This window comes from Tupaia chinensis, unplaced genomic scaffold, assembly GCF_000334495.1.
Source record: "Tupaia chinensis unplaced genomic scaffold, TupChi_1.0 Scaffold140301_1, whole genome shotgun sequence".
Lineage (NCBI taxonomy): Eukaryota > Metazoa > Chordata > Mammalia > Scandentia > Tupaiidae > Tupaia > Tupaia belangeri.
Window position 1 is genome coordinate 2,045,043 of NW_006200179.1, and position 9,283 is coordinate 2,054,325.

The 9,283-nt window shown below is 36.8% G+C and overlaps 1 pseudogene; it reads right to left on the reverse strand.

The window, feature by feature from the left end:
- Positions 1-6,594: 6,594 nt before the first annotated feature.
- LOC102476839 (elongation factor 1-alpha 1-like) lies at positions 6,595-8,241 on the reverse strand (annotated as a pseudogene).
- Between the last annotated feature and the right edge of the window lie 1,042 nt (positions 8,242-9,283).

A 9,283-nucleotide genomic window follows, 5' to 3' on the forward strand; every position in this document is an offset into this window, starting at 1 on the left:
ATCTCTAAAACTAATAGTGTATTTCTTTTTATAATTAGTTGTGTATTTTATTATTTTGAATAATACAATTACATCCTATTATTTAGCTTACCAATATTCTGAAGAAATGCTTACTACACATTCCGTTCCTATGCTTCAGTTAGTTCTTTTTTTACTGATATACTACTCAATATTGCGTATTTTATTATAAATCTAAATTTTGACACATTATATTACACTTCTTTAATTCTACAAAGGCAAACATTTTTCCTGTATTTTCCAAAGTTCTTGTCCTCTCCACTGACTGGCTTCATCTACACCTCTCTATTCTGATTCATGTCCTACTCCTCTGAACACCCTTTCTTTTCTAACTTAAAATTTTGTTCTCATTTGAAATTCCTAAATATCAGTATCCTGAAATTCCTGATAGTTATTCATTTTTTTCTAATTTCCTGTCCTAAAATTAGCAATTTTATTTCTATGTTCATTAATTCATGAATTCCAAAACAGTGTTTTCTCCTTCTTGACTTTGCTGCTTTAAATGTTACATTTCTATTATCTCATTTGACCTCAAAAACTTGCAACTAATTTTATTATTAGTCTCTAACTTCGGACAAACACAGGCATAGGAAGTTTAAGTAACTTGCTTAAAGTAACAGAAGAAAGTAGGTGAACCAGATTTTTTTAAAATTTTTTTATTTTTTATTATCATCATAATCTTCTTTATATTACATTGGATTACATATAACTTTAGAGTGTATTGCATTGTTTTTTCAAAAGGGAATGCCATGCATGTCAGTCAGTACAGAGACATTAATCTCCCCGCTTCAACATTCAATATCTTTTCTATGTTTTCCCCAATCATTATTTTTATTATTCTAATTATTTTTTAAAACAGTCAATCACTATTTCTCATTTTGCTTGTAAAAATACTTTGACCATCATGGGAAAGCCAGATTTTAACCTAAGATACAGTTCTCCAGCAATCCTGTCTTTTAGATGTCTTCTGATCCTAAATTTTAAAAGTTTAGTATTTCCAAAAATATAAAATATGTGTTCTATTTGTCAGCCACACATTCCCTCAAACTAAGATCATTATTTCCTTCTTTTCTTATTAAATGGTCATGGAATCCTATCATTTTTCATTTGCAAACAATTTGATATCTAACTTCTCTATCTCCATATTCACTGCTACAATTTTGTCATCCTTTATGTTTGTGATTACAACTTCCCATCCATGTCATCCAATTCATGCCCCTATCTCATTTCCAACTAACAGGTCACACTGCCTGCATTGTCTTACCAGAAGATAAATTTGGCCATTCCTTTGTGTCTTTAATTACTTAAACTTTTTTTTTTCAGATAATACATTTCAAATATTGTCTGTGTCTTAAATTGCAACATGACCAGGGGGAGGATATGAACAACCTATTATATGAGTTCCATTGGTGTACCAAGAGGCAAACCTAAAATAAATTTAACTGCAGCACAATAAGCAAAATTTTATATGGCAATTAGTTGGATCTATCCTTGCCTATTGGTATTTGGGATTCTAGCTTTGACAGATTCCTCACTCCATAGGGACCCCACTAATAATTTCGTTGGTAGCCCTCTTGTGAAAACTAGGAGACAGTAAAAGGTGCCTTATTGACTCACTCACATCCTCAGCTTTGTGATTATAGTTTGTATGCTTTGTTTACTAGTTTGTTATTAAACAAATGACAGTAACTAAAGCCAAACTTGAGTATCTATTCTTTCTTATTTTCCTTAGAAATTTAATTTTCATGGTAGCTCACCCACAGACTTTCAGAACTTTCCTCTGGCTTAATTTTTCACTGTTATCTCCACCATGCCCCTAGCATAGCCAGTGTGAAGAGCTCCACGTTATAGAAGACATTGTAGACACTTTTTTTCCCTCCACTTGGCATATTTAATTCTTTGACAAATGTCATCTTATACTTCAAAACCAACCTAAAATACTGTCTCCTCAAATCAATCCTGATTCCCTACTTTCTCAAGTGGTCTTATTGGCCTATAATCTGCAGGCTATTTCTTAGGACTTCTCATACTTCACTGCAATTTATCTGTTCTTGCTTCTTGCTTCTTTTATTGACAATGAGAACCTTAAGATCAGGATTTTGCAGGAACCAGCAGTTAGCATAATGACTATGTCGCTGGACTCCCACGTAGTCGACTGTGGTTCGAGTCCCGGACCCGGTGGCTTAAAACTCATGTCGGGTGCGTGTGTGTGCGTGCCCAGGATCCTGAGAGGAGAATGGAGGAGAAGGGATCGCGGTGTGACCATCCCCCCTGGGGGGTGATTTCTCGCTTTCTGTCTCTATGTCTCTCTCTGTCTGTCTGGCGAGCACATGCGCTCTATAGCGAAAATCTCTCCAAGAAAACAAAACAAGATCAGGATTTTGTTCCTTGATTCATTCTATTATACATATTATGCTCTCTTCTCATATCAACCTTTACATCGGTTTTATAACTAATATCCATGTGCTCTATGGATAGTTTCTGCTCTTCCTCTAGATGCCTCTTTTTTTTACAGCATGTACCATGATTATTTTATTTTATAGCAATGCTTTTGTTTTATTTCCTTCTCTCCACCATGTCCTGTCTCCACCTTTAAACTAGCAAGTTCTTTGAAGACATCGATTTTGACTTACTTATTTTTTTTTTATTCCTGCTAAACTAGAACATTTTTAGGTATTAAATAGGTTCAGAGTCATTGTCTCTAAAATACCTTTTCTAAAGCCAGCAAATGCTCGTTTACTAGATTGTTGATAATCTTTATATATTTGGGTTTGTTATAGTCCATTCTATATTCAGAGAAAACTGTAATTATTACCATGATACATCCTATTTTCAAACTATATTTTTACATAAATTTAATTGTGATTAATAAGCTTGACCAATATAAAATTGACCATTAGAATTTTCAATTAATAAAAAGTAACTAGAGTTACTAAGTTGATCTGGAATAATGGCTTCTGAAAAGGGATGAAAAGACTCAAAGCAGCATTTACTTGGTCTTTGTCACCTTATTAAAGATAAATACATGGGACCAGCAGTTACAGTAATGGCTGTTCACTAGACTCCCACATAGTCGACTGTGATTCAAGTCCCAGACCCTGTGGCTTAAACTCATGCTGGGCGAGTGTGCGTGCATGCCCAGAATCCCGAGGGGAGAATGGAGGAGAGAGGACTGTGGCATGGCCATCCCCCTGGGGGGTGATTTCTCACTTTCTGTCTCTGTCTCTCTGTCTGTCTGGCGAGCGCACGCACCCTATAGCAAAAACCTCTCCAAAAAATTAAAATAAAATAAAAAAAGATAAATACATAGTTTACATAGTTTCTGTTAGACACTATTTCTTGTTTTAAGTTAAATAGCACCTCCAAATAATTTTCTAGACTCTAAGTCTACTGAGATTTGAATTGAGTACAATGAAACATGCTAATCAGTGTCATACTTTAAAATTGTATTATTTCTTTTGAAACTGTAATAGATCACTCCTGTACTATTTCTACTATCTCTAGATTGTTTTGCTAAATTATGTGTAATCTTGGTCAAGACATGTGATTTGGACTTGTTTGTTTTAAGGGAATACTTAATACAGAATAACTTTGTTTCTATTACAATTTTGATCATCTAAAGAAGGATGGAAGAATAACAAAAAATCAGAGATAAAAAATTCTGAGCAGAGATGCAGAGGAAATCCCTCAATGTTACAAAAGTAGGAAAATGGGAAATGAAAGCTAATATTATAATGCTGGTATTACAATGGAAATCTTACTGTACTTTTTAAAAGATAAAACTTATGTTTTCATAAAAAGTGTTTTATGGACAGAAAAGTTGAGAGACAGTACAGAAATTCCCATATACTCCTTCTCCAATTTTCCTTATTATTAACAATTTATATAATCATGAGACTTTCTATAATTAATAAACCAAATTCCATCCAATTTCCTTTACTATTAACAACTTACAAAGTTGCTCTACTTTTTATAATTAATGAAACTATATTAACATATTATTAATGAATACATCTATAATTTATTCAGATTGCTTTACGTTTTACACAGTGTCCTTTTTCTGTTCTAGGATCTCATCCAGGATACTGCATTACACTCGGGATTCACGTTTCCTTAGATTCTTCTTTGTTATACCAATTTATCAGACTTTCCTGGTTTTGATTACTTTGACAATTTTGTGGAAAACTCATAACAATTTTGTCCCTCAAGTGTGATTTCTCTCATTTTGTTTAAAATTATGGGTTTTAGAAAGGAATCCCAGAGAGGGAAACTGTCATTTGCATCCCTTCATCTCAAGGATACACATTATTACATTGCAGATCACTGATGAAATTAACCTTGATCACTGGGCTGGGGTGAGGGAGTGCTTGTCATGATTTCTCACTGTAAAGCCCCTTTCTCCTCCCCTCTCCCCTACACACACCATACTGCAACTTTGGAAGGAAGTCACTAAGTCTAGACCACACATAAGGAGTGGGTAGTAAGGCTCTACTTCATTGAGGATGAGGTAGTGAGAGAAATTATTTAGAGTACTTTCACATGGGATATTTGCCTATTAAACCTCATGTATTTATTTAATAAGTTATTTATATCAAAATAGATCCATGAGTATTTGTTTTATACTTTGGATTATAATCTAATAATAGTTTGTTTCTTTCATTGCCCAAAATGTTCTAATTTACCCTTGTGAACTCTTTTTCCTGTGGCTCTTCCTTTATATATATATTTTTTCTTTTTCTTTCCTTCATTTTTTTTTCTTTCTTTATAAATACTTTCTTACTTTCTGGTACAAAATTCTCCAGGATTATACTGTGTATTATATATTTGCTGTCCTAATTATAGCGTAAGTGATTTTTCTAAGGAAGTTTGGTTCTTTTCACCAGAAAATGGTATTAGAAACCACAAAACAGATGCTATATGTGCTGATACTGAGTTCACATCTCTCAGCCTAGAGAGCAAGGATTTACATGTGTGTGTTAACCTATGTTACATAGGTTTTATCTATCTACCTATCTATCATCTGTCTCTAGCTACATATTTCCCAGAGTAACCAGCCATATCTACATTACACTAAATGTAAGTCTACATTTAACTCTAATATATTAGTACACACATCATTATAGCTTCCTTTCCTTGCTTGTATGTGCACTCTACGTGAGGAGCCTGGCCACACCATCCATTCCTATACATATGGAGAGCAGCATCAGAATTGTTACTAAGTAGTTTGAAAGAGAAGATACTCTTACAGAGAAGAATCACTAAACAGTGTTACAGGAATAAACCTCCCCTAAGAATACTTCTGTTTAGCTTTTCATTATTATAACTATGTGTTTTGCCCTATCGTGGAAGACATTAATCAGGATAGTCACTGGTAAGATTTATTTTTTAAATATGGAAATTCAGAATTGCAATTCTTAACCTTGATTTTGTATAACTAATGCATAAATGCATAAATATAAAGAAGCGATCATTTTAAAGTGACATTTCTGAGGGAATTATGAACACAAAATCTCAAATCAACATTTGTTTTATTTATTTAAATATAAAATTTGCATGTATGTGACACTCAAAATTAACTAGGATTCATGCAAAAAATTTAAAAGCTTATGTTAACAGCTTACATATATTTTTAAAAGTATTATCAGCGAAACATTCTCAAAACATTTCTGAAAGTAATAGGTTAGCACTATGTTAAGAACACGGTTAAAAATCCATTTACGTTTTCAATGGTATATTCATTTTCTATTGTTACATAACAAACTACCATAAACTCAGTACTTTAAACAACACAAACTTATTATCTCAGAGTGTCTGGGTCAGAAATCTGAGCCTGGGTAATTGGTATCTTATGGAATCTCACAAACTAGGTGTCAGCTAAACTGTATTCTTCTGGAGGTCAGAGTTTACTTTATAACCCACAGGGCTGTTAGTTTGGTTCCTCGTGTTGTGGGACTAAGACTCGCCCTCTCTTGCTCACTGCGTGCTCGGCTGCTAGACGCCACACACAGCTCCTCGCACATTGCTGCCTCCATGGGGTCTTCACCCTTTCAGTCTTTTCAAAAAGAACTGCCACTCCATTAAGGACTCAAGTGAGCATATCAGGCCCACAGGATACTCCACATTTATACTTACCTAGAGTTAACTGATTTGAGATAATGATTGTATCTGAAAAATCCCCTTTCTCATATGCTATAACATAGCTATGGGGTAGAGATGCCATCAAAGAAACAATTTCTTCTCCCAGTGAGGGAAAGTCATGTACACTAGGCTTCCAGGATATATTTTTTTTCTTCTCATTAAACTTTGTTTTAATGGGTCTCAAAATTCGCTGATAGATTTTGGTCACGTTTCTATTAAAAAAATAGTGATTTTTAAAACTAATAACTTAAAACTGCCACAAACAAACAAAACAAAATGGTCCACAAAACATTTTCCTTTCTTTCTGAAGGTTTTATGATGCATTGTCATCATTAACCATTGTTATCTTTTACTATTACGTTTAAATGGTCGATTGAGTCCATCTGAGACTGTTCTTCCACCACGGATTAACACTCAGGTGGCAGGAATTAGGGATATTCATTTAGCTTTCTGAGCTTTCTGGACAAACGTGGTGACCTTGCCAGCTCCAGCAGCCTCCTTATCCACAGCTTTGCCAACACCCATGGCAACTTTCTGTCTCATATCACCAGCAGCAAAATGACCCACAGTGGGGATAGTCAGAGAAACTCTCAACATACATGGCTTGCCAGGAACCAAATCAACAACAGCAGCGTCACCAGATTTCAAGAATTCAGGGCCATCTTTCAGCTTTTTTGCCAAATGGTGATCAATCTTTAGCTTTAGCTCAGCAAACGTGCAAGCAATGTGAGCTGTGTGGACAATCCAGTACAGGGGCATAGCCAGCACTGATTTAGCCTGGATGGTTCAGGATAATCACCAGAGCAGCAAAACTAGCTACTTCCATTGGTGGATTTCTTTTGCTGTCACCAGCAATATTACCATGCTGAACACACCTTTGGCAGACATGTTCTTGCCATCGAAGCCAACGGTGTCCCCAAGAAGAACCTCATTCAAAGCCTCATTGTGCTTTTCAACAGACTTGACTTTATTGAATGACACAAAAGTGACTGCCATATGAGGTCTGAGAACACTAGACTCCACTCGGCCCAAAGGGATAATGCCAATGCCACCAATTTGTATACACCCTGGAGGGGCAGACTCAAGGGTTTGACACGTGGACTAGTTGGTGGTAGGATGCCATCCAGAGCTTCAAGCAGCATAGTACTACTAGCAGTGCCGTATTGTTTCTTTTCAAGATTTTTGCTATGGGATGTATGCACTCGCCAGAGAGACAGAAAGAGAGTGAGAGAGAGAGAGAGAGAAAGTGAGAAATTATCACCTGGGGGGATGGCCATATTGCCACCCTTTTAGTCCTCCACTCTCCTCCTCTCAGGATTTTGGGCACATATACATATGCACTTGATGTTATTTTTAAGCCACATGGTCTGGAATTTGAAATGTGTTTGGCCATCAGAGTCCAGCACCTTAACACCATGCTACCTGCTGGCTTCTGGGATTGCCACCATTATGGGTGATTCCGTCCCTTGAACTGTGGCATGTTAGCACTTGGCTCCAGCATGCCGTCATCATTCCCATCAGAAATTAGCACAAATGCATCAGGATTATAGCCAATTTTCTTAATGTATCTGCTGATTTCCTTAACAATTTCCACTTATCTCTTCTGACCGTAGGGTGGTTCAATAGAATCCATTTTAAGACCAACAATTAGTTGTTTCACACCCAGTGTGTAAGGTGGAATGGCTTGCTTAAGGGTGTGCCCATTCTTGGAAATACCAGCTTCAAATTTCCCAGCAGCAGCAGTAACCATCAGGACAGCACAGTCAGCCTGGGATGTGCCTATAATCATGTCTTTGATAGAATCTCTGTCCTGTGCGGTCAGATAGTCACATAATTCTTGCTATCCTCCAATTTCCACAGGGAGATAGGAATGGTGACACCACATTCACATTCAGTTTTCAGTTTATCCAAGACCCAGGCGTACTCAAAGGAGCCCTTTCCCATCTTGGCAGCCTCCTTCTCAAATTTTTCAATGGTTCTTTTGTCAATCCCACCATATTTGTAGATCAGATGGCCGGAGGTGGTGGACTTGCCAGAATTGATGTGTCCCAATGACACGATGTTGACGTGGGTCTCCTTTCCCATTTTGGCTTTGATTTAGCAGTGGTTTTCCTGGCACCTGTATTCTGCCAGCAAATTCATTGTGAAAAAGCAGTGTCCAAAATCTTAAGGGACATTTTAAAATCTTACTTACCATGGGACCAGCAGATGGCATAAGTTATGTTACTAGACTCCCACGTAGTTGACCACGGGTCAAGTTGCAAACCTGGTAGCTTAAAACTCATGCTGAGTGTGTGTGCGTGCATGGCCAAAATCTCGAAGGGACTGCAGTGTGGCTATGCCTTCTGAAGGGTAATTTCTCACTTTCCCTCTCACTGTCTCTGTCTCTCTCTGTCTGTCTGATGAGTGTACACGCCCTATAGCACAAATCTCTCTTAAAAAAAAAATTCTACCTACCATTCCAGCTTCTTTGTTTTATTTTATTTTTTTCTATCTCGAAAGTAATCATAAAATAATTATTATGGAGTACAATCTTCCACACTCCCATTTTAATTATAATATATACTTTTTTTCTTTTTTAGAGAGATTTTTGCTATAGGGCATGTGTACTCACCAGAGAGACAGAGAGAGAGACAGAGAGACAGAAAGTGATAAATCACCCCCCAGGGAAGATGGCCATGCTGCAATCCCTTCTCCTCCAGTCTCTTCTCTGGATTTTGGGCATGCATATACGTGTGCCTGGCAGGAGTTTGAAGCCACTGGGTCTAGGAGTCTAACTGCAGTTGACTATGTGGGAGTCCAGCGATGTGACCATTATGCCATTGCTGGTCCCTACTTTTTCTTAAAGTAGAAAAGTAGTACATATTTTTTATGCATTATTGCTCTCAAATTTTTGTGCATTATAGCACCTCACACTTGGAATACACACAATATTGTATGAAACAACTGTACAGCATGTGGCAGAAATAAATTATGTCACTTTCGTTTTCTCTAAAATTAACCCTTCCTCATTTCTATTATCAACTACAATCAAGAAGTTAATGCCTGGGAACCAGCAGTTAGCATAATGGCTATGTCGCTGGATTCCCACGTAGTCGACTGCGGTTCGCGTCCCGGACCCCGGGGC